The 23,564-nt window shown below is 35.4% G+C and overlaps 1 long non-coding RNA gene across 1 annotated transcript in view; it reads left to right on the top strand.

Moving 5' to 3' along the window:
• The first annotated feature begins 18,230 nt into the window (after nt 1–18,230).
• Nucleotides 18,231–23,564, top strand: part of LOC123839432 (uncharacterized) — a 40,485-nt gene continuing 35,151 nt past the window's right edge. The window contains exon 1 of the long non-coding RNA XR_006789637.3: nt 18,231–18,482. This is a non-coding gene — a long non-coding RNA (uncharacterized LOC123839432). The remainder of the gene's footprint in view (nt 18,483–23,564) is intronic.

Here is a 23,564-nt window from a genome sequence, read left to right as displayed (position 1 = left end):
GGAGTCTAAATTGCATTCCTTAAGACCTCTCCTTGGCATCACTGATATTTAAAAAATGGAAAAAATGCAGTCACTGCACAACTGGGAATAACAGCAAATAATCTCCATGCTGGGAATTGAAATGTGCAAGTGAATCACTGAATGAGGCTACACCCATTGTAATCTCTCTGTAACTCATCCCACCTGTGCATGAAAAAAACCCATATTATCAAATAATTTTGTTATGAGATTGCTAAAGTTGACATCCTTTCAAAAGGACCACTTCTTCCATGTCCATTTGAAAGCGCATTCCACTCAGTTATTCCTATCTTCTCTTCTACTGCGGCCTCCTTCCTCTCAGAGTCAAATGCTCAATTCTAGAAAAACCCTCCTGGATTAATCGCCATTGCCTCAAGTCCTCTACTCTCACATTTACTGCTAAGTTTTTGAGAAATACTTCACGGTTTCTTTCTCTACTTCTTTGACTCCTCCCACCCTCTTATAATCTGTTCCTGTCCATAAAGGATGGAAACTACTTACTTAAATGTCACCAAAAACTTATGAGTCATCATTCCAAGTGTGTCCTTCAACTCTTATCAACAATGATGATGGTGAAGATCATGCTGATGCTGATCACAATGATACTGATGGCTGACCTCAGTGAACAGGAACTGAACGCCTGGCACTCAGCATTTTCCATGTGTTAGCACATTCGTTCCCACAATAACCTTTCCTTTAACAACATTTTTTTAAACAGCATCTTGAAAAAAATTCGAGAAATGGACTGATTTTCCCTGGGGTTGCCCAGTGAGTAAGTACTTGACTGCTTTGCAGCGTTTTGTATAGTTTCCATTTTCATGAAAAATTCATAGTTACTTCCTTGTCACATTCTAGCCTCTCGCCCTGTCCCGCCTGGCTATCCTCCTGGCTCATTCTCCTTCTGTCAGTTCCCTTCTTCCATGCATCCTTCTTATGTAGCCTCATTCTCTCCATGATATAATCATTTCATACCATATCAATCATCTCCTACTAAGGAAGAGTTCCAGGTTTGGGTTCTGGCCAAGACTTTCCTCCTATTTGGGGGCATATGGGACAATGATGCCCTTTTTCTTTTCCCTACCTGTCCACAGATCTCTTGCTCTCTCTCACTGTTCCCAGCCAGCCAATCTTGGAAACACACAGTTTCTGTATAAACACACAGTTTATACTATGTCTTACATCCATCTACCTTCCTTTTCATTTTAGTTGTCCAAGTGAAGAATCACAATACCTTTCACCTGATTAATAGCAGTTCCCATATGATGGAAAAAACTTAAAACCAAGAACTTAGAAAGTCCTAAATATGAACCATAGCTTGGGCACTTACTGTATGTTCTTGAACAAATTATTTTACCTTTCTATATCTTAGTTTTCCCCTTGGTAAAATGCAAATAATACAGTGTTGTTGTGTGGATTAAATGAAATCACAGATGTAGCATAATATAATGATTCTGAAAAAAAGCCTTTATTATATTAATAACCTCAATTCTTGACCCCAGGTTATTCCCCAACCCACTTGTCACAAAGCAATTCAAAAAATTTTCATGACTTCTTTCATGACTAACTTCCCTTTAAGCTTTCATGATTTTATCCCAAGCCTTCTTCTCTAGATTTACTTTCCATTATACTGCCTCTCATTTCTCTGTCCCACCAGCAGCGCTTAATCCCTATGGCTCATTTGACACGACTTCTCTTATCCCTCCCAGCCTTTTCTTAAATATTTCTCTCCCCTCAATAGTTCTTTCAATATACTTTGACCTTAATATTTACAAATCAAAATTCAATCCTTCCTTTATGATAGAGATAAGATTTCAGACAATCGAAATTTTTGTTTCCTGGAATCACCCAGCTAAGATGAATTTGTCCTTCTGTGTCCACATATCAGCCTAAGTTCTATTTATTAAAACCTGCCCTTTATTGGTATTACTTATTTAAGTGTCCATCTCTCCACAGACAGGAGTACACAGACATTGCTGGTCTTGTTTCTGTTCTCTCATTTTACCTATCCAGTGCTCTGCACAGAGTAAGCACTTGATAAATACTAGATATATTTAAATAAGTTAAATCTTTTCAGACTTAATATCTTCTACAAGAAATGACAGGGGAAAAAAATCAATTTTCTTAATATCAGAATCACCTCCAAGAAGACTTTGGTCTTTCTGGAAGGTCTACTTTGCTGTGCTTATTGGGATGAGGCATCCATACAAGGAGTGCAAGACCCATAAGGGGGCATATTTGGAAAAACCAACAGATGGTCTAAAAACCGCTTTCTAAGGATAGTTGGTTAGGCTAATTGCAGCCTTTGTCAGTGATTGGGGCATATGAACTTGAAAAAGGAGCTGAATTTCTTATGACAACAGAGTAGATTTGACGGAAAGAGGATTTGATGTTGAGGGAAGACAAGGAATCTCTCTCTCTGGGAAGAACAGAGATGTCTAATGGGCATTTTTTTCACATGTTGACTGGTGCAGTCAAATATAAATTACCTTTCCAACATGCCCCCCACCCACCCACCATGAAATTGTCAATAAAATTCCACATTGCCTCCAAAGCACTGTAAAGCTCAAACTGGTTCAGGAAGTATGTGTTGATGAACTGAGGTCTTCTTCAAAATGGACACAGGATAAGAACTTGAATGGATCAACCATATAGGGATGATATTTATATAATATTCTATAAACATACTGTATTTCCAGGAGATGGGGATATAATAATTTAGTGTGATGACCATCGTCTGGTTTCTCTTTTTACTTTATGCCCCAAATCCTATATTTGCCTGAGTAAGTATCATCACCACCTAATCAAACATTTAGGGAGAGCCAGCAGAAGATAGTATTCTATAAAGTAGAAAAAAAAATCCTACTATTTTTACCAATAATATCTTCCACTGACAATATGCCAGGTACTTTTCTAAAAGTTTATTATCTCATTTCATCCTACCTATAACTCAAGACTACTAGTATTCCCATTTTACAGACTTAGAGGCTTAGAGAGGTTGAGTAATTTGCCCATAATCCCACAGCGAGTAAGAAATGGGGTTAGGGGTTCAGTCTATTTTCATCTACTTTAATGCCGATGTTTTCAACCACAGTATTTACTGCCATTGAGGGGTCCCAAAGGTGTATAATGTATAAACCCCACCCCCAAAATGGTTACAACTTATTTAGGGGGATTAAATAAATACTCCTTGAATGATAACCCAGAATATTTGGATTTGAGTTCCTAATTTCCATTTTCAGAAATAAAAAATAGACACTTGAGACTTAAAAATTCCAGTCGTCTCAAAGTCCAAAGGTAGCAAGTATTTTCAACGAAGCATGGTGGGCCTGACCATCTTTAGACAAAAGGTATGCCAGATCGACCACTGTGCTCAACAGCACTAAATAAACCAAAAGATTTGTTGCTGTGGTGGACCGTGTAAAGGCAACCCAAACAGATACCCATAAGTGTTACTAAAAAACATTCTTTGGCTCTTTAAAAATTGCTACCTTATATCCTTGGCCTTCTAGAAGCCTTTTAATAAATATCTTACTAGATTAGAAAAATAAAATAAAATAAAATAAAATAAATAAATATCTTCCTAGATTTAGAATACTTTTTCCCCCATTGCCCACAAGTAAATACACTATATAGTCTAATATAATTTTTCATTTCCTCGTCTGTTTTGGGTTAAATGGCTATTATATTTTCACAATTTCATTTCGAGGTAGTCCTAAATTGTAAGCCAGTGAATTGTTATGTTTCTACATTGTGAATTTCCTAAGACAAACATCATAATTGTGTTTCTTTTCCTACTAAAAAAAAATCACAGTTTATTCTTGGGAATCATTTAGATGAGAGAAAATCCCTAGGAATTATGCAGAAGTGAAATTAAAGTTGATGTTGTTCAAGCAAAGGAAAATCAGAAATTTTTATTGGAAATTAGCACAAGAATTGCTCTCTCAACAGAGACTTATAAATAATATAAATAAATAAATATTAATTTAAATAAAGATCAGAGTTCCATGAGAACACGTAACAAGAAGTTCAAAGTTAATGGAGACATTAAATATTGCTTCAGGAATAAAACAAAGGCCAAATGATCTGAGATAAAGGAATGCCAGTCACATACTGAATTTTAAAACTAATAATGTCCTCTTATTCAATCTGTACCAACCCTAATTACATAATAGGATTTAAATTTATGTGACAGACATAAGTGAATTCACATTTTTTTTTTTACCTTGTCACTTTATTCTGTAAGTTACTATGGTTTCACCTGAAGGAAAGAAAGTTACCAGAACGTACTTTTGGAGAATGCAGTCCTTTACATGAGAAATCTTAGTGGTTTATATTAGGTTCTCAATATGTTGGTATAGAATATAATTACATGATTAGGTAGGTTTGTTTCTTAATCCTCTTTTACATGCCCAGTAGATCAGAATGTCTCTTTTGGAGGTTAAGATACAAATTACCTAATTAAGACTTACATTCAGTGTAATAAAATCACATATATGAAATTTATGCAATACATAGATGGTTATCCTAAGTATTCCATTGTTTTGTTTTTTATAGAAGGAACAATAAAGTAACATTTTGAGAGATACTCTACCAAATTGTGCTTTTTATTTTGAATTTTAATCTAGTTTACTTAAAAATATATACTTTTATGTAGGAGACATGCACCTTAAATATATATTACATACTAGAATATCTCAAGAACATTTGTGTGAGTGCTAAATATGTAAGGAGAATGTTTATATGGGTATGAAGAATTAAGAAAAAATGATTTGCTTTATGTTACCATGAAAATTTTCTTTCCTCCTTTATTTGAAGGAGAGAACTAAATACTTTATAAAGATGATGTTTTAATTGTAATCTGCTTCAGTCTAGCTCTTTATCCCAGTCTCTCACCCTACTCTCCTCATCATACCTTCTCCATTTATTTCCTTTTCCAAAACTCTATCAAATAGCCTTACGTCTAAACTTTGAGCCAAGCATATCAGCTATTGTCCTTTTGCTTGGTGAGGTATTTTGTTTCCACAATTCTGTCATAAATGAATCTATTTAACAGAAGTCATATTCCTTTCAGTTACTTATAGCACAAATAAAAGCACAGCTGCTATGTATCAGATTCGTTCTAGGTTCTAGAGAGACAGCAGTGCATATCAGATAGAAAGATCCTTGCTGTCACCCATCTTGGTTTCTCACTGGCAATTGTGTCCTTTGAGATGGTCAAATAAGCAAAACCTGCGTCTGCACTCCCAGTTCTAGCTCTATGAGTGGGCCTCATGGATTCTGGTGGAGAATTGATTCTGACAGAGCACAGAGAGAGAACTGAGAGCTCCTCATGGGCCGACCCCGATAGTATGGTGTTTTACCCTGGGAAACAATGACCAAGGATATACATGTGTGTGAAGTCAGACAAGGAATGCTCTCGAATCCCACCACGTGGCACCACTGTGGGCTTTGCAGGGGCCTCGACAAATGGAGCCTAACTAGAGGGCAGGTAGAAGCCTCAGACTTTTCACTTCTCTCAGCAAAACTTTGGGAAGTGGGACACCGAATCCACACCTCTTTTCTATCAGCCAAGCCCCTGGGGTTCTTGAACAATTCAGAAGGTAGGAGGAGGCCTCTCCCTACAGTAGACTTCCTGCTAATAAGCATGTGTGGGGGTGGAGTGATGTACTGAAATAAGGAAATTATTACCAGACTTGTACTTTGGGATATTGAAAAAGTACATTCAGGTTGCATTAAGTTAATATCTAATTGGTATTTGTAATTTGTTTGACATCTTTATATTTGCCCTTTATACTGAGGATGAGAAAAGTTTAAACAACAACAAAAAGATGCTTAAATTCTGAATTTGAAAGGGAACATCCAATTTGAAATGGAAGGTTTGTAACAACTCTTCTCTCTGACCCTATAAATTTAAGCCAAGACAGAAAAAGTTGAAAAAAAAATGTGCTGCTTCCTGGCTCTACTCAACTTTCTGCTGCATTTTAAAACAACTCCCCACTGCGCGATCCTCAAAGGAGTTAAAGGAGAGCTGTTTATTACCAGACTTTTCCCAACCTCCATCTTCTTATTCCCTTGGGTCCATATACTTGAAGATTGTAATTGTGTCTTAACTGAAATAAATCTTATACAGAATATCTAAGTTCAATAAGGAAGCTAAAACACCACCACCCTGCTTTTTGATAGAGGAGACAAAATAACTTCTGCCTCTGAGGACTTCCAAATGGCAAATGGGTAAGAGCATCTAAGACAATAAACTCGTTAACACTGCTTTCAAGGTCCTGCAGGATCAGGTCCCTACCCACCTGCACTCTATCTCACTCCATTTTCCTGCACATCCTTGACTTGAGGTCCTTGTACACATTATGCTGCTATATGCCACAAAAACTCTCTCCACGGTCACCTCTGCACAGAAACTTCTCCCTTCACCTTTTTCACTAGTTAACTCATCATTCAGAGCTCAAAGCAATTGTCCTATTTTAGAGACAGATCAGACCCCCTACTGCATGTTCTTATGGTAGGAGAGGCTTCCGTCACAGTTACTATTTTGCATTATGATTATATTTTAATCCCCTCTCCTCCCTCAAGATTGGAAGTTCCAACAGAGCTGCTAAGATCCTTATTTTCTTGTTCTCCATTGTATATGTACGCCTTGTACAAAGTAGTTATTTAATTAGTATTTACTTAATGACCAAATGAATGGAGGAAGTGAAGATCTCAATAACCTGTAATAATAGTGTCAGCTATAGCAAAATCAAATGTTAAATGAGTAAATTCAAACTCCAACATTTATATCCATAGATCCAACAACACAGGCATGGAAGAGAGAACATGAAACATAAGGGTAGCTCATATAAAGATATGTTTCAGTGTTCTAGTTAATTACAATTTTCCTATGAATCAACAGTATGATGAACAAAATCACTAAGAGTATAATGCCCAAAATCGTAAGAGATTTTCCCTTTATACTCCAAATTGATTTGCATGTATCAAGAAAACTGCAGAATGATATTTTCATAGGAATGCCAATAAATTGGAGCATATTCAGAGAAAAGAAATTGCCATGAGGAGAGATGGGAAGCCACTGCAGTCACTGAAAAGAACTATCTTGTTTTTGTTTATTCATTCATTCACTCATTGAATTCATTCAATGAACATGATTGAGGGTATCATACCTGGCACAAATCTGGACAGTTGGATATATCAGCAAGCAAAGTAGACAATGATCTCTGCCCCATGTAGCTTGCATCCTTTAAGGAATGACAGACAGTAAATATAATAAACAAGGGAAGTAGAAAGTTGAACAGTTAAAGGGATCTGGTGTGCAAGGGTGGGAAAAGGATGGGGTGACAGGTTAAAGCATTAATACTGTGATGACGGTTGGCCCTACTGAGAGGTGATATTTGATCAAAGAGTGGAAGGAAGGAAGAGAGTCAACCACAGGGATATTTGGGGAAGAATGTTTTAGCCAAAGGAAATATCAAGTGAATGTCCTACTTCAAGATGGAGATTGCCTGGCATGTTGGAGGGGCAATCACAAGGCCAGTGTGGCTGAGGCAAGAGCAAGTCAGTGGGGAGAGTGCAGGAGAGGCTGCCTGAGAAGTAGCGGGAGGCCAGATCACAGAAGACCATGTAGGCCATTGCATGGTATAAGTGTTTACTGTGAGATGAATCACCCAATGAGACTGGGTAAAAATCTATGTAAAATGTAACTCTACTTTAAAAGCATCACTAAGAATTAACATCATGAAAAATAGAATGGACTATCTCACCATGGGCCAAAGTATTATTTTTTAATTCATAACTTTAATAAAATGGATCTTGAATGTACATCTTTTAATCCATGTCCAACTTATTTATGGAAAAATGGAGGCAAAAGACAAGAAATACAAATGGAATGAGATTTCAGGACCTCATAAATTCTATGTAATTTTTCATTTTATCATATTCCAATGCAGATATTCCCTCATGGTCCATCAGAATTTAAGGGAAAAGTCCCCAAATAACAGAATTTTAGTGCGGGTAATGTCTTTTAAATAACACATAATACTATATTTTAAATATTATGCTAAAATATATAATTATGTGCTTATAACAGGAATATATACACTCTATATGAACATATAAAAATAGATATATTACATAAATATTAAATACTGTAATATTAGTATATAATATCATAAACACTGTATCACAAATGTGAATATATGTCATTTAAGACTGAGCATGATTTGCTTTTTACCATTTTTATCCTCCTGGAGCAGGTCTTGTTATATAATGAAAGCAGTAAGATTTCCTTTCTCATTCAGAAGATTTTAAAAAGTGAGATTTTGAAAATATATCTTTTGAAAAAATTTTTAATTATTTCTAAGTGTTACATAGTTTCTATTTGTTATCCTAGTTGAAAATAACTAGAAGAATTTAAGTTGACAAAAATGCACCTCAATACACCATTCAGCCTTTTAAAAATAAAGCTACTTCCTATATTTAAGCAGTGTAACCATACTGTGAATTCTTTATGAGGGAAAAAATATACAAAAGAACATGCACGCGCACACACACCATACACACGTGCCTGCGCACCCCTCCACACACACATTTTCTTAAAAAGGTTTCCATTCCTCCTCAGAAGTCAACAAGTAGCAAACCTGTATGATTAGACTAACTCATCCAGTTCACTAGTCAATTTAGAAAGAGGAGGTCTTCGGAGTGAAGTAACTGGACAGATTGAAGAACAAGGAGGGGGGTAATGTTTTCTGGAAGTAGCTCTTAGAAATCCTGTTCACAGCCTGGAACTGCATAAATTTTCTCTGCATATGTTATTGCTACCTTGGGGGCCATGATAGCATATGCATTTTGTTTTTTTCAAAAAATAGATATATGTACATGAATATGTGTTTAATGCATAAATATTATGATGATTTTTCTTTCATGGGACTCTGTAGTCCCTTCAGACTGTACTATAGTACATACAGTAAATAAACAGTAATCCATTGAGAATGCATATATTTTTTAAGAAACTACAATGTAGGGTTGAAAGGGGGCTGAATATTATTGCCCAATTTAGAGTATCTCAAAAGTGAAAAATTATCAAGCAAAACAAACTCAGCAAGACAATACAGACATTTGGTGGCAACACTGACTCCAGCAGAAGAATAAATATGAATATATAAACTGGAACGCACAATCTTGGAAAAGCAGGAAAAATCACACTTATGCACTAGCATAACAGCTAGGAAAGTTAAAAAAGCAAACTAATGTATTGTTACAATGTATTATGTAATACGCTTAGAAGAAAATATAACTGCTGGTCAGGTGACTTTAATAAAACCAGTAAGTTTAGTTTCTTGAACACCTGTAGGTTATTATTGTAAAATGAATGTTATTATTTGAATAAAAATTTAGTCCTTGATGTATTTTGTTTTTTCACAAAAGGTATATGTTCAACGTACTTAGTCTTACCATTCTTTTTATACATGATAGAACAAGATGATAAAAGCAAATGATTGTAATATATTTGGTTTCTCAGTAAGTTTCCTCAAACACAGACTGACAAATCTAATATGAATCCCCAGAAATTCAGTTACTTCTAAGCTTCAGTACTCTGGAATACATAAAATAAATATATGATCAATGAAATGAAATATGACAAAATGTTTCATATTGATGTTTTCTTCTTTCAAAAAATGCCTTTTTGGTTAATGCCCCAAGTCACTTTTTCCATACATTTTCTTTTTCACAATGTATAGATTTCCTAGTTCTGATCTCAAGTTCAGGGAGCCTGGGGAGAAGTGGGAGATTTCTTCAAACCAGGGCTGTTCCTCAGCCTTTCACATGAGAAAATTGTTAGGAGCATTAAAGTATTTCTGACTATGCTGCATTCCTTTGTTCAGAGTGAGTTTTGGGAACACATCCTTTTCTCATTATATTTCCATAAAATATATTTGATCTATTCTATTCTTAGAATACCTCTGATGTGGTCTGTGAGTGGAGCACAGTATAAAAATATTTCTTTTTTATATGAGACAAAATGTTTCCATTTCTTAGACACATAAAAAAAAAAATTCACTATATAGCACTCTAAGAAAGTAAAACTTGTCCGATACATTTTCGTAGTGCTCAAAACAGACCACAGAGGCCCCCTCTTCTCTCTTGTTCAGAATCTCACCCAAGGCATGGAGCCCTCTGCAGAACAAAAGGAAATTGGGAAGAAAAGAGGAGCCAGGAGAACCAGGAAAGATCCTGGATAATCCGACTAAGAAAGCAAGTTTATATTTAGAAGAAATGAAATAAGTTAACCCTCTTCCTTTAAGACTAAATGAGCTCAACTAAATTTGTATTAGGAACTAAAACACTGTCAAAAATTTTAAGTTTAATGTGAACAGTTAACGTTTCCAACTGGCGATGAATAGTTGAAATGTTTGCTTGGTTAATTCAATTTAGAAACCACTGGAAGCCAAACAAGTCTTTCTTGCAGTTTTCTACCACAAGCCCTGGGTACAAGGCACCAGGCCACACATCTACAACATGGCCTGGTTAGGGCTGTTGATCATTCCAGGAGCAAGCAATTCTTTTTGAGAACATTTTCTTCAAATACTTCTTTGGCATTCCCTTCTAAGAGAACAGCTATGTAAATCTAGTTTGTCAGGGTCCACTTGAAACTAAACGTTAATCCTGAAGGACTGCCACCCACAAACTCACTCCAAAACCAAAGACACAAGAAATCTACCGCTAACTCTTTGATTACTCATGTGATTGCGCATTTACAATATCGATGGTTAAATATAAAGGTCTATGAGGGCAAGACTTTGGTGTCTCTTACCACAATATCCAGCACGTGTAGATCAGTGCATGATACATAGTAGTTACTCAATAAATCCTTACCAAAAATATGAATAAGTGAATGAGTTGGGAAACTGAACCTCATTCTCTAGTCCCTTAATTGCTGAAAGGAAAATATACAAAGTGACAATAATTGGTCCAGTTAAACTGAGAACTTGCTGATTATCCAAGAAGACCTTATGCTTCCCAGATGAGATGATTGACTATGTATTTGAGAAACAATGGCTCCTTGCAAAAGATACTAAAATTGCAAAAGTTACAGACATGTCTGAATTCCTTTTATAGGAGATAAGTGCAATGTTTCAAAAATTCTAAATATTTCTGTACTGTAATAAAATAGTGAATACTGCTACAGTGTTAGGCTTTCATATAACCTCCACGGTATCATAGATTTAACATCACTGGTATTATTGCTATAATGTCTGTATAAACAGGCATATGTACAGTGAGTTCTGCTAAGTTGAGATAGATTCAAAATCATGAAATAAAACAACAGACTTAGGAAAATGGTGTTGGGGCACAACACCCAAAAAGTTTATCAGGGACTCAGAAATCTAATGAAAATGGTAGCATAGTTTTACACATGATCAATGGTTAAGAAATGCATAAATACTATAACAAATGTCAATGTACCTTGAAAAAAACCTGAAGTTCGCTTGTGGAAGTGAGTCTCAGAAGGGTTTAGCTCATGTCTTATTGGGAGGAGGTGAAAGAAGGGGTACATGAAATGAGGCAGAAGGGTGTGGTTCCTATTACATGAAGCAAACAAGGTAGCCAGTAGGCATGTGAGATGTGTGTGTGTTTTTGTGTGTGTTGTGTGTATTCCTAAGCAACTTGATTCTACCGCTTGTGGTTTTCTATGTTTACTCACCTTGTATTTCTCATAGACAAAATTGTGCATAAGCAAGAGCGACATTTGCATTATGCAAATTGTTCCCTAATATATTAATCACATTGGAACAAATTCATGTTTTCAAAATGAATGTTACAGCAGAGTTGCCTCTACCATATTCCAACAGAATGAAAGAGAAACTCTGACATAAATCTCAGCCTAATCAATACTGGATTATTCCAGCACAGTTTGCATTTGACTCTTACACCCTAAATAAAATCTATTTTATCTAGATTTTAAACTCTTTAAGAGCAACAGATATTCAGTCATATAGCCAAGAGATCTTTCTCCAACTACATTTAATATGCTTAGATTCAATAAAATATTGTTCGGTGAAAAAGCCAGAAAAATCATTGCAATATACTACTCCAATCTGACCACAAAGGTAGCAGAGGTAAAGTGTAGAAATTATAGTATAAAACAAAGGCAATTTAAGGTCATTGTGGTTTTAAATGGAGTTTGGCCCTTGAGACCTCAAAACTGATATGCACACATATGTATTTAATAAATTACACCCCAGCTATGGATCCAATAAGAAAATAGGTGAGATGTTAAGTTCCCACCATTCTACATAATATTGAAATTTACTGAATCTTAACTTTGAAATTCTTTTGAAAGTTGATTAACCTAAACTGATACTTTCCTTCCCTGCTTGCTATAAGTTAAATGGATGTATAGATCTTGACATACAGTTTCACATTCTGATTGAATATTCTGACTATTTAAACACAGGTCTGCAGAAGGGATTGCCTTCTATTGAAACCTCCAGTATGTGAATCATTGTTCAAAATCATACCCAGTATATTGTTTCAAAACCTGCTCCTCCTTTTATGTTACCTATTTTTGTTAATTAAGCCATTCTCCACTATTATTGAAAAGATGAAAGTCATCTTCTTTCTTCTACCTTAACCACTGTTTCTTCCATTTTCACTGAAAATATATTTACTAATTTAAATAGAAAGCATCTGACTGTCCCTCACCCTCATCAAGTTGACAAAAAGAAAGATGCTATCTAATTGAGACAAAATAAATTTTATCTACATGCATACAAAAGAAATGTCAACTGAAAACAATATTCAGAGACTTCAAATTAAAGATGCAAGAATAGGAAAGGTACTTGTAATCAGAAATCCCAATATTTCATAGAAAATACTCTTGAAATCAGTTTATGGAAGCATTGTTTAAGTAGATTATTAAATCTGGAAGTATGGACAAAGTTCAAATGAGGTCATGGAAGGTCAGTCAAATTGTGGATGTTTTCTTTTTTCTTTATATTCAGAGACTTTTTTTCTAGTTATACATGATAGTCAGTCTTTAAGTATGAGAAACTGTGTATTTTTGCCCAATTCAGAGCTTACCAGATTCTTTTTACTACATGTTAAAGAAGTGTGTTTTGCTAACACAATTGTATAGAAATTAATAATAAATATTTAATTCTTCAGAATTTCTATTTTTTTACAAAAAGGGAGGAAATAGAGTTGGTTCTTCAACATGGTAAAATTTGTTTCCCCAACTTCAGTCATTTTTACCTTCCCTTGCGTGTTTTACTTCAAACCCACAGACCACTGTGTATTATTTTCACAAATGTTTCCATATCTTCACATCACCCACCTTGTTATTTACTTAATGTTTTTCTTTAACTATTGGTTCTTAAATAGATTCTAAAAGTAAACTTCATATGACTATGACAATGGAAAACCAGAATCATATTTCATATAAAGGGAATCACTGTAAAATTTGCCTCAATGAAACCAAAAAATCTTATTAAGTTCCATCTAGAAGTGGTGACCAACTAAAAAGGCTTAGTGCCTGAGTACTGATTGCTTGTTCACTATTTTCTTTCAAAAAGGATTTTTGCAATTGCCAGACAGGAGTTAAAAATACACAGTTAAAGACACAGTAGCACCAAATAGAGAACTTTTTCTTCTGTAATCAAAAGGAATGAAAGAGAATTGAAAAGAGATTAATTTTCTCTCCATGTGATTCATTAGTGTTTAAGGTAATACTCACTTCACACCTAAAATCACCTCATGATTGCCATTGGTACACATTCCAAATTTGGGAAATCACTGGTATAGTGGAAAGAATATACTACTCCAGGCAACAGATACTGACTCTGGAATCAACTCTGTCTACCTCATTTGAGACTACATGCAAACACTATGATTTCCATGGGCCTCATATTTCTCAATAAAATTAGGAATTTGGATTTCGTATCAAATGGGGTGGGCTAGGCTATGCTATGATAACAAACCACCACCCGATCTCACTGGCTGTATTGGTATTTGTTGGTTGTATTTGTAGTTGTTGTTCAAACAGCAAATTTAGTTTTCCCTCCATCCTCTAGTTCTGTGCAAGTCAGCGGGGTCACTTTCCTACCACTATCTGGAATAGCACTGGTTACAGGAAAATCATGCACAGCCTCTTAAAGTTTTTGTCCCGGAATAACATTTGTTACTCTGCTCACTTTTCATTGGCAAACACATATCATGTGGCCACACTGAGTTCGAAGTCCATAGGGAATTTGACCTTCTACTATGGTCTGAGAAGTCGGAAGTGCCAAAATATTTGTGAATAGTCATAGCAAAGTCCATCAACTTAATGTTTTCTACAGTTCTTTGTATTGATTAAATTCTATACTTATAAAAAAAAAGGCAATGTATGAGATTTCTGAAATTTGTCAGATTATATAGTTTGGAAGTTTTTTTAAACATAAAATTGATATTATAGTAATGGACCACATTTTATTCTTCAAAGATCCACTTTAATCACATTAAAACTTTCAGGAGATTAAAATCTGATGGAAACTATCCAACCAGGATTTTAATGGTTAAAAGTGAAGAAAAGATTTTTTGTTTTGTTTTGGTCTTGAGTGCTACTTAGATAACACAAAAACACATGACCAAAATCAGTTTGATGCTAGTAGGAATTGTGCAGAATAAAAGAAAATAAATGTGTTTAAAAACATGTAAAGGTTAGGAAAGTTTTATAATCATTAAATAGCTAAGGTCTGAGGTTAGCGGAAAAGCATGGCATGATCTCCATTAACGTGCCCTCGTTCTAAACGTACAGGCTCACATGTCAGCCATGGGCTTGCCATGCCTGGTTTGATTTGTCTTCTTCAGTTACCACTCAGTTACTAACATAACCAGGCTCAGTGCCTCCTCCTCAGCATGGCTTGGCCGTCACATGTAAAAGTGATCTGGTTTGTTTAAACAGAATATTTTCTTACTGTTCTCCTTGTTCTTATATATCATAGCAGAAAGCTTTCAGTTAATAAACCACTGCCCACATGTCAAAATAGGTGACAGAACCTTCAAGGGAACATCCAATCAGAAGATCAATAATATCACCATAGTTTGTGCCATGCACTCTGGAATGTGACCACTCTGCCTTTTGGTCCATTGCCAATATATTCCATCTTCTATGAGTCTCATATTCTTGGAGTATTAGTCTTCTCTCTCCCACTTGATTAAAAACTTCTTGAGCACAGAAACCAAGCCGTGCGCTTCTTTTGGGTCAACCACAATACCTAAAACAGCGTTGAGCACATAGTTAAAGTCCCCAAAGCTTTTTTTTATTTTCCTGGTGACACCCACGGGGAAGACAGAAGACTTTTATTTCTTCATTTGAAAAAATATGTTTGAGCAGCAACCGCATAGCCTGGACTGTGTAAAGTTTGGGTAAACAACAGAAAACAAGCTACAAACCCTTGTACAAATCCAGTCAGGGTCAGTTTTGTCTCCTACGGGACACTTGGCAATGTCTGGACATAGTTTTGCTTGTCACAACTGAGGTGGGGCTACTGCTGGCATCTAGTGGGCAGGGGCAAAGGATATTGCTAAACAGCTTCCAAAGCACAGGAAAACCCCTACACCAAGCCAGTTGCCCAGCCCAGGATGGCGACTGTACCCAAGTGGAAAACAATTTTAATACAAGCTTACTAATAATGGTACTGCCTTTCCCCCCAAAGCTCGTAGTGGCAGTAATTTCCATATTTGTATCTCATTAAATGATGTGACACTGATAAGGACAACTCTGGATGCGGCCACTTGACAAAACCTGTATAAAGGAGTCACTAAGATGACTTTGTTATTGAGAAGACTTTTGTGGCTGGAGATAGAAATAGTTTTTTTCCAGTATTGCCTTAGAATAGAATTAGAATCTAACTCATTAACAGAAAAAAAGATAATAGTAGGTGAGGTGAAGTTTAGAAAAGCTATATTTATATTACAGTTGTATTTCTGAATCCCTGATAAGTACTGTGGCTACTCCACAGCTTGAGCTGTAGTTAATGGTCTAAGACTCAAATTCTCTTTGCTCAAGGGTCTTGAGAAGAAAAGTAATTTCCTATGTAATAGTAAATACATAATGCAATAACAACATTTCAAATGGATAAGCAATATCCAGCTCACATACAGGGATTTTTTTTAACCAGATAAAGACAAATCAGCATAAAGCAGAATCATTGGAATTTTGCAGCCTCACCTTCTTGCCAGTACTCCAAAGTTTAGTTCCAAAATCCTGGGCTCAGTAGTTTAATGCAAACTCACATTTGTTTGACAGTAAAATCTCCACTAGGACAGGGCTAGCCTAGAGTTGAGGAATGGCCTGTGTGTGACCTAATTGTACCTAACCTGGGGGCAAGTGCCAGAAGGCAATGCCCCATTTATGTCTATTACCGCAAAACTTCAATAAAATGTTAACCCTTGCCCATCAGAGCTCCGAAGAATTATAGCAATAAAAAGTTTCAAGGATATCCATCATACCTTCTTTCCTACATGAGAGCTTCTAGGAAACCTATTTTTCTTTGCAGGTTAGTGTCTGTTTCTTTTCTCACTCTCTCTCTCCCTTACTTTCTCTCTCTCTCTCTCTCTCTCCTCTCACCTCTCTTTTTTCAAATGTCTTGTAGAATATAGTCAGATGGCATAATCTGCTCTTTGTATCTCTTTTGCTTTTCTACCTCACCTAGAGTAGAATTAGAAAACTCCTCATATCTCTGTCTTTATATTTGTTGATCTGTTACTGCATTTTACCCTTTTTTTGTTCTTTAGCTGTATGTCTTTTTCATTCAATTGACCTTTCTTAAGAACTAAACAGATGCCTTCCTTGTTTTAGTAACTGAATTGTTTTCCATTTTAAAAGTTCATGCATTTATTCACCCAATTCTTTAACATATAATTATTGAATACTTAATTATATTCCTGGTTCATGTTAGGAACTAAGAATATGATAATTAAAATATACACTGCTTCTTTTTTTTTTTTTTCATTGCTTCTACCCTCACATGTCTTATAGTCTTTGGAGAAGATAGACAAGCAACCTGGCAATGATATCACAGTGTGATAAGCTCTTTGATAGCGTAAGTAGAGTTCTATGAGAGAAAACCGAAGAGGCAACTAAACTGGTTCTAAACAAGCTAAGTCTTGAGGAACAACTGCTGGAGGTTTGGACATCTATGCTCAAATGTGAGGGATTAGGCAAAATTACATTACTGACAATGGAAAAGTGGTCATTCCAAATGGTGGGAACAGTATACAGACAGTGACATGATCAGATGTGTATTTTCAAAATATCATTCTCTATTCCATACAATACTATAGTAGGGGCAGGATTGCAGACAGGGAGACCCAGCAGGAGCCTGTTGTCATTGTCCCTTTAAAAGTGATATTGGCTTGCTATAGAAGAGAGACAGAAGAAATTGAAAGAGATTGAGTATAATTATTGTTAGTTGGGGATAAGGGTGGGAGAGGTGAGGCTCATGTCGAGGTCTCTGACTCGGTCAATTAGTAGATGCTGGTACCATTTCTTGAGCTGGAGAACCAGCAAAAGGAGTGGGAGCACAGAAGCTTGAGGGGAGACAGAATAGGTTGAGTTTAATTGTAGCCACATTCCACATTCTGTTTGAGTTACCTAGGGGGCTTTCTCATGGGGGGATGGGGGTGCAGTTGGCTATAGGAATCTGAAACACGGGAGCAAAGCAAGCATGGTAAATAAACTTTGGACATAAGATTTTTTCCTTAATGGGATGAATACATTGTGCATATATTAAGGTGATCATTTCCAGTATAGATCGAGGACTAAAGGCTCTCTAGTCCAGTTCTTGATAACTATCATCAAAGGCTTTGGCCATTTTTGCTTATCACCATACACCTGCTTTACTTACTGATGTCTTTGTCAGCACGTTGGATCAAAATAATTGTATTGATCTCTTATATTTGTATAGACTTTCACAGTTTACTGAAGTTCTTTCCCATAAAGCTCTGGACAAAGTCTCAAGTCTGTGAGCTGGCATTGTCAGAAGCAGCCTAGGGCCAGGAAACCAGGATAGAACCACAGAGCAGGAGTTCTAATGAGGTTGCTGCAACTATTTATTCTGGGGTCACAGCCAGTGTTCAGAACCAGAAGTCACAGAGTTAACCAAGCCAAGGCCCAAGTTCCAAGCCAAGAGTCAGAGCCAAGGCTATGGGCAAAGCCAAGAAGCAGTCACAGGATTAGCACATCGGAACAAGCCCCAGAACTGCTGTTGAACCCATGGTCCTCCCTCAGGCTCTGTGTCCTTTGGAGGCATTCTCTTGCCACGGACTGGCACTCTCAGAGGAATTCCATGGATGAAGTGGGAATGGGAGAACTGAGGATTTCCCCTGCTTCTACAGGAACTTCACCTTAGAGAACACAACCAGAATCCCATCGAAAGCATCTTGACTACTTTCTGCACATTCTCTTAAGACAGGTAAGGTTATTCAAAACAAAACAAAAACTTTGAGTTTTATTTATGAATTTATTAAAATTCCCAGATGCAAAAAAACCCCAACACATTACTTTACATTAAATTAAAATCGACAGGAGAAAATAATCTAAGTTTGGTTGGACTTCTTTCAGAAAATCTTAAAAATAGAAAATCCCAAACTCTAGTTTCAGTAATTTCCCATGACATCTTATGCTAGGTCTTCCTTTATTTGCCCTCTTCTGAAGAAATTCAAGCATAATCCCTAGATTATTTCCTTTATGTTTGTCTCAGCTTTGATGTAGCCAAAAAACCCTACAATACACCCAGGTAAGAAACCTAAACTATTACTGAATCTGCATTTTCAGAAATAAACTCAGCAAAATAGATGCCTTTTTAAACATAATTTTAAATAGAGAATACAGTCAGATGGGTCAATAATTTGAAAAGTATACAGTGAAACTTCCATTCTCAGCTCGCCTCCTCTGTTTAGTTGCACACCACTGCCCACAAAGGTAATCACTGTCATTAATTTCTGGTTATTTCTTTAGAGCTTTGTTATGAACATCTAAGCAGAAATAGACACGTGTTCTCATTTCTCCCCCTTATAAGCAAAACACAGCACACTAAGCACATGGCTGTGAACCTTGCTATATTCCATGTAAGCGCAGAAGTTTCTCAGTTCTTTTTAGTTGTGTAGTATTCTATTGTATAGGTGTACCATAATTAATTTAATTAATTTAGTTTAGTTATTTAGCCTTATATAGCCTTATATAGACACTTGTTTCCAGTCTTTTACTATTACAAGTAATATAGCAATGAATAATCTGCTGCCTACATCATTTTGCATATATGCAAATACATATGTAGAAAAAATTACCCGAAGTGAAATTGATGAATTAGGTGTTTACACTTAAAATTTTCATGGATACAGCTAAATAGCATTCTATAGCACCATCACTTTCACCTTCCTGAAGCCTCAGCAACAAACTTTTAGATTTTTGCCAATTTGTAAGTGAAACACTGTGGCCCTTGACACGGTTTAGTTTCTCTCTTATTGTGGGTGTTATTGAGCATCTTTTCATATATATAAGAGCCAAAGGTGTGTTTCATTTTCACAACCTTTGCCCACATATAAGTTGTTGGTATTTTTTAATCATTGATTTCTAGAATATTTTAAATTGAGATATAATTGACATACAACATTATAGTAGCTGCAGGTGTACAACATAATTCAATGAATGTATATATTGGGAAATGATCACCACAATAACATCAAGGATTGCATATAGTTACATTTTTTTTCTTGTGATGAGAACTTTTAAGATCTAGAATATGTTTATGGCATTTGCCCTTTTCCCACAGTGTGAGTTGTGAGTACTTTTCCCAGAGTTTTATCTTTTGACGTTTATATATTGGTTTTGGCCATGCACAAATTCAAATATTGTTATGTGTCAAATCTATTAATTTGTTTTTGGCTTCTAAAATAAATTAGGAATAAAAGCATACTTTAACATGATAAGAATATATCTATTTCTTCTCCCAATCTAGCATCATACTTATGCATTCTAGTGAATACACTAGATATGGGCATAAAACAAGAATGCCCAATATCACCACTATGATTAGCATTGTATGAAAAGTACTGACCAACAAAATAAAAAAGAGAATGAAAATGAAAGTTAAAGACATACCTAGACATAACCAAAAAAATAATTTATAAGACTCACATGAAGAAATCTTGTAAATGCTACTGAATGACAAAGAAAAGAAGACTTGAGCTAATGGAAAGACATACCATTTCCTTGGACTGAAGACCCAACATCATAAAGACACCAATTTGCCTTAAGTTAACTTATTTCTTTGATGTATAGCCCTCCCCCCAAATAACAACTGGGTGTTTTTGTGTTTGTTTTTGTTTAGCTGGTTGGTTTGTTCTATGTTGTTTTTTCTTGTTTTAAGAAATAGACAAGATAGGAGCACTGGGTATTATATGCAAGCAATGAATCATGGAACACTACATCAAAAACTAATGGTGTAATGTATGGCGATTAACATAACATAATAAAAAAAAAGAAATAGACAAGATAACTGTAATATTCATATGGAAAAATAAATACAAAAGAATATCCAGGAAACCTTTGATACAGAAAATCAATAAAGATAAATTAGCTCTACAATATTAAAAATATATTCTAAATTCTTGATGATGAAAAAAGTATGTTAGTATCACATGAATACTAACAGAGTAGTAAAATATTATAGTAAACCAAAAATAGACCTAATACATACAGAAATGTAGCTTCTGATAAAGAGGGCATCTCAAATCAGTGGATAAAGGTGAACTATTCCATAAAGGCTGCTGGGACACCTGGAGAGTCATCAAAACACCATACTGGATCTATACTTCATACACTCCAAATACCAGGTAAATTCAAAATGCATCAATATTCATCAAAAGAAGGAGGAGGAGGAGGAAGAGAAGGAGAAAAGAAAGAAGGGAGGGAGAGAGGGAGGAATAAAGCACTAAAAATACATCCTAGGTGGTTTCTTTTACAACCTTGAAATGGAGATTTCTATCTATGAAGCAAATATACATTTCAATATTTTCCTAAAGTTTCTGTACAATTCAAAAACCTTAGGGAAAATTTTTTTCTTACATAATGTCAACTGATGTCAAACCCTAGGCAGACATTTTTGAGAAAACAATGAGTAATCTTTTTTTTTCAAGCAGAAAGATATATGCTGGAATGTCAAAGGACTATAAACACAGGGAATAAGATTTTAAAGTTGAAATGCAGAAAAAATTCTGAGTGATCTCTCAAGTTAAGTATGTTATGCCCTTGTGTATTTTTAAAAGAACATGGATGATAGTGGTTTAGAGTCAGAAGATATAGGCTTAAGTTTCTATTCTCTTTCTTACCAACCATATGATCTTGGAAAAATTACTTAATCTTTCTGAAATTTAATTTTCTAATTAACAAATGGAATTAATAAAATAATTCCTGTCAAAATCACCAAGTTACTGCTTGGATCAAATAATCTTCTCTGAAAATACTCTAATCTGTAAAAACTATATAAATGTTCATTGTTACTTAATATGTTATATATTTAAGCACTGCAGATGTATATCTATTTTAATATAAGAAATTCTGAGTAATCAAGCATATGGAGATACTCTATACAGCATCCTAGCAGTCTTGGAATTTATAGGGTACAAGTTAGAACAAGTTTATTACCGTCTATGAAACTCCACTTTATTGATTTGTGCCTTACTATTTAAAACTAAATTGGAAGAATGTGTAGAAAAATCATTGTTCCAAATGGTATACTGTCATTTGCCTGAGGTCAATGGATAGAGGCAATAGCAGGTGTCATGAGGAATTGTGGCAGAGGCAAATTCATGATGCCCATCCCTGAAGCCAGTCCACACAGCAGAGCACACAGCAGAGTCTTGGCAAGGACATCTGAGCTCCAGAAGAAGCAAAGAAAGCAGCATCTCTTCTCATTCTGAACTACCACCCTTGTATCCAAGCCTTCCTATCAATGGAATCCAAAGGGACATGTTAATGGCAAAACAGAAAATGATGGCCTCTTCTTCCCTCTGGGTTTTTATAACACAGAGAATAGAACTTTTAGATACAATGTGTGACTTATATTTCTGACAAGAAAAAAATTATTTTTAAATAAGGATGCTGGGAAGGGGGAGTGGCTTTGGTTTTGCTTTAGAATTTTAACTCTTATAGGCAGGCGGGGCCAATTTAATCCAAGAAGCCCTGTGTACAAATACCCAGAGGGACTCTTTAATTTCAGAAAATAACATGATTTCCTGAGAATGATTAGTGATGAAAATGATTAATGATGAAAAAGGTATATAGGTTGTTAGAAATAATTACATACTATAAAGGACAGATAGTATATTCTGATCCCATTGTCTGTTCTCAAGAACAAAACAAATTAAAAATCAAAAAAAAATAAAAATTTTCCCTTCTCCTCCCCTGTAAAGAAAGAAAATAGAAGAAGAAAATGTTTTGTGATCAAGAAAAATATTTTGGGGGGTGCCTGGGTGGCTCAGTCGTTAAGCATCTGCCTTCGGCTCGGGTCATGATCCCAGGGTCCTGGGATCGAGCCCACATCGGGCTCTCTGCTCAGCAGGAAGCCTGCTTCTTCCTCTCGCACTCCCCCTGCTGTGTTCCCTCTCTCGCTGTGTCTCTGTCAAATAAATAAATAAAATCTTTAAAAAAGAAAAAAAAAAGAAAAATATTTTTTTTGTGGGGAGCCTGGGTGGCTCAGTTGGTTAAGCATCCAACTCTTAATTTCAGCTCAGGTCATGATCTCAGGGTGCTAGGACTCTGCATTCAGCGGGCGTCTGCTTGTGATTCTCTCTCTCTCCCTCTGCCCCTACCCCTGTTCATGCTCTCTCTCCCTCTTTCTTTCTCTCTCTCATATATATGTATATATACAGTTGTCAAAATCTGAAGAAAAAGAACTAAGAAAATTCAGGAAAGTAGACTACAGCTGGATAACTGTTCTTTGAGCCTTGGAGATGGAAGGTTCTTGCATTTTGTATTTTTTTAAATTATATATTGATACTCCAAAAACATCTACTTGATGTTATTTCTCTCCTTAAAATATTAAATATGAACAGGCTTTACTTTTTAAGTAATTGGTAATAGAAAACTGTGTTTACATCATGCTTTAGAGTTGCTGGGTGCATTCATATACACACTATCCCATTTTTATTTTGAGTTACATCAGCCTTAGAAATATCTAGCTATTTTCTTCACAAGCGATTACAGCGTATATTCCCTTATCTGCAATTTGGAGATATAAAAAGTTTTGAAAATAAAAAAAAACACACATATATATACACATATATATAAAATATATATATACACATATATAAATAAATATATAATATATAATAAATAATATATAATAATATATACAAAAACATACATATATATAATAAATAAATCTTAAATCGAAGGAAGGAAGGAAAATTTTTTGGCCAAACTAGTCTGAATCCTTTTCACTGTTTCTCAGCTTTCACATCACACAGATTGTGCCTTTCTTTTTGGTCTACAT

This window comes from Mirounga angustirostris, unplaced genomic scaffold, assembly GCF_029215605.1.
Source record: "Mirounga angustirostris isolate CCGP_5_RB_7025 unplaced genomic scaffold, mMirAng1.0.hap1 SCAF_3, whole genome shotgun sequence".
NCBI classification, from domain to species: domain Eukaryota; kingdom Metazoa; phylum Chordata; class Mammalia; order Carnivora; family Phocidae; genus Mirounga; species Mirounga angustirostris.
This window is presented reverse-complemented; position numbering and strand designations above follow the sequence as displayed.